This window comes from Triticum urartu, unplaced genomic scaffold, assembly GCF_056163025.1.
Source record: "Triticum urartu cultivar PI428250 unplaced genomic scaffold, HENAU_Tu73 scaffold2, whole genome shotgun sequence".
Classification (NCBI taxonomy): Eukaryota; Viridiplantae; Streptophyta; class Magnoliopsida; order Poales; family Poaceae; genus Triticum; species Triticum urartu.
The window spans coordinates 12211003-12214764 of NW_028260368.1; the positions used below are offsets into that span (position 1 = coordinate 12211003).

Consider the following 3762-nt stretch of genomic DNA (forward strand, 5'->3'; position numbering starts at 1 on the left):
ACCGGAATCCATACATAAATCGTATTCCCTTTTTATTTCAGACCTCTTTTCCCCATCTCACTTCTACTGCTTATTTGGATGTCTATGTGACCCATAGAAAGTGAAAGTTGGTCATATAATACATACATAATTGTATGTATAACTATAAGAAAAAGGAAGGGAAATTGTATAAGATTAAGAAAGTATAAGATTAAGAAAGCTCGTGGGTTAGAGATATAGAAAAGAAAAAGTAGAAAAGGATTAAAAAAGAGGGAATTCCTAATCCAATCAAAAAACCCATTTTGGTCTTAGTGTGGATAGAGGATCTTCCTATGTTATACTATATAACTCTCATCCGTGAAATATAACTCTCATCCATGAATTGATTTGATAGATCCGATATTCATAATATTGAATTGATTCAGTATTATCAGAATGCAAGCCCTACCCTTGAATTTACAAGATACCCCTTTTTCCTCTCCATGGGATTACATCCCGAGTTATTGTGAAAATAAAAAATAAAGAGGTTATGGAAGTCAATATTCTCGCATTTATTGCTACTGCACTGTTCATTCTAGTTCCTACTTCTTTTTTACTTATTATTTATGTAAAAACAGTCAGCCAAAATAATTAATTGGAATTCCAATTAATCATTGAAGAAATTAAAAAGGGATTAAATAAAAAAAATCCAAGTCTTAAATGAAAGGATCTGGTTGGAATCTTAAAGTGTGGTAGAAAGAACTACATATAGTTTTTTCTACGACACTTTAGATTCTTTCTATTATATTATCTTTGAATCTACATAGAATAGATTAGTAGATTGAAATAGTTAAGTAGTCTAATTCAATTTCTTTTTTCATTGCATCCACTTAATTTCAATCAGGTCAAAATAAAAAAATCTAAGACAATTCTTGACCAAAGAATCCATGGAAGGAAAGAAAAATAATATGAAGAATAGACTATAGTAAAAAGTAAAAGGAAATGGAAAATGTGTGATATGCCGTGAATAGTTCCGTGGAAGAAAGTCTAATTTTCTTATGTATAGAACTTTTTTTAACCATTCGTCATTTCTAGTAGAAATTCTGAATTGGTATAATGGCTCTTTCTTACATTACAACTTACAATACAAGAGTTTCTTACAGGAGTGAAACAAAACTAAAGAAAAAGATTAAAGAATAACGTTTGACAAAATGATTAATGCAAAATGATCCATTAAAGAAAAGAATTGATACAACAATTTGATTACTTAATCAATTAGTAGTATCCCTAGAGTCCACTCCTTCCCCATACTACTAGTGAAAGAGAAAATGTAAAGACTACCATTAAAGCAGCCCAAGCGAGACTTACTATATCCATCTAAATTATGTCTCCTATTTCTATGAAGGGATTATTCTACTATTGATCAATAATCATAGTGGAATCAAGGGTACAGAGTCAAAAAGGGATTCCGCCCTAAGGCCATGGATCAATCAGTTCAAGGAATTTACTCCTAACAAATTCTTATAGGAATTCTGGTAGAATTAGAGAGCATTAAAAATACGAGATACTATAGCCCTTTTTTCCTTAAAAAAGAAAGAGTACGGGAATGATGTCCTGAATAGAAGAAGCGGGAATAGGAAGATTTTTTATTCCTTTTGTTACTCTTTTTTTTTTTTTTAAGCAAAGGACGCCCGAATATACCATAAAATTATCGATAGATAAATATTTATTGGATACCTACCTTACCTAATGTTTATTTTTGACCTAAACCCTGCAGCCTTGCTTTGTATCATTCTATGAAAGAATGAAGAGATTTTATCCATAATACAACTCCTAAATTGATTTTTGATCGACCTATTTAATCTGATTCTCGTTAGAATTAAGTAGTCCTTACTTTAGTGTATGTAGGTAACATAAGATGTACGATAAAAAAATGTATAATAATTAGTAAGTCTTGATATTCTTTCGTGGAGTCCCTTCTTGAATCTTAGATTGAAAAAAAAAAAGAATGCCCCTTAGGGACCTTTCTTTGGATACCAAGATTTCTGACATCTTATCCTCGTATTTTAAAATTATCAAATCGAATCTCAATTAAGAACCAATTCAAATTCATATAATAAAAGAATAAGGAAACACTACCTCACCCCTATTGATAACCATTTTGGCCACTACCGTCAAAACAAACCCTAACCCTAGTTTGAGGATAGAACTATGGTATGGTTTCTCTAAACCCAGTATCGGCAGGCCCAGTTACTCTCTTGCCCGAACTTATGCGAAGTAAAAATTTATCGAATTCGATCAGCACTATAAAAAAAACCTAAGTATTTTATTGATCAGGCGGCACCCAGATTTGAACTGGGGATAAAGGATTTGCAGTCCCCTGCCTTACCGCTTGGCCATGCCGCCAAAAAATCCGATCAAAAATCTAGAAAACAGCAAGTATTCATCCACGTTTTCTTACGAAAAGCCCCTTTTATTTTGAATATAATTCTACTTACTTTTTTCCAATCTTTTTCAAAAAATCTATTCCTGCTTTTTTTGATCCAGTTTCTATTATTCTCCTCGATAGATTCTATCTTAAAACATACATTGTTAACACAATAAAACTTCCCATTTCTTTCTATTGAGATGAAAAAGAAGAAAAAGTGGATTTCTATTCACAGGCTGCAAAATTCAGAATAAATTGGAACCGTTAACTAGAATTCTCTTTTTTTTATTGCAGTAGTGAACTACTCTTAAATCGGTATTATCTCCCCCCCCTTCAATGGCATAATAAAATATTATGGCTTTATGCTTAATCCGTGTATAGGTAAACTTTAGGTCCGAACAGCATTATTATCCAAAGATCCCCTTTATGTACATATCTCTATGGGGAATCATGCTTTAATTTTTCAAAGTATTAAATTAAATATCTTGAATAAAAAAAGGAAATTTGCTCTGATATAGAGTATAACCTGACTATCTTGGCGTACCCAAGTGAAATTACGATAAAAGAAAAGCATGGATATGGGGAGAGGTGGATAACTAGATTGGCATGTACTTAAAAAAGGGACTTACTTTATTTTAGAATTCCACAATGAAATACTGAATTTTCTAGCAATTATACTACTCCGATCCGAAATAAAAAAGAACCCTCAAATTATTTTGAGAAATTAAAGTAAGCACGCTATTCTAAATCGAAGTAAAGTCAAACTTTCTAGTATATTATATTACGGCTTTATTACATTCATAGAAAGGAGATAAAATGAGAAATCTTTGCCATCCAATCTGATTAGAATATCATAACATAAAGTATAAGTGGCAGAATTTTTTTTGTAGGAATGTTTTATCAATTCATTTTCATTTCATTTGTACCCCTGGCAAACTCGAACTTTCGTCCAAATGGTCTCTATTCATATGTATGAAATACATATATGAAATACGTATGTGGAGTTCCCTAGAATTTCATGTGATTCAGTAAACAGAATATAGATTCCATGATTGCTAGATCGATCCATAGGGATTGATGAAGAGTGAGCTGATAATGGAATTTTTCTTTGATAAACAGGAAACTTAAGATTAAGATGCTCCGGAATGGAAACGAGGGAATGTCCACAATACCCGGATTTAGTCAGATCCAATTCGAGGGATTTTGTAGGTTCATTAATCAAGCCTTGGCAGAAGAACTTGACAAGTTTCCAACAATTAAAGATCCAGATCACGAAATTGCATTTCAATTATTTGCGAAAGGATATCAACTGCTAGAACCCTCGATAAAAGAAAGAGATGCTGTGTATGAATCACTCACCTATTCTTCCGAATTAT

General features: G+C 32.0%; 1 non-coding gene across 1 annotated transcript; it reads right to left on the reverse strand.

The window, feature by feature from the left end:
- Positions 1 to 2293: 2293 nt before the first annotated feature.
- Positions 2294 to 2364, reverse strand: TRNAC-GCA (transfer RNA cysteine (anticodon GCA)). Its single transcript has one exon. It is a non-coding gene; the product is annotated as a tRNA-Cys (tRNA).
- Positions 2365 to 3762: the final 1398 nt, after the last annotated feature.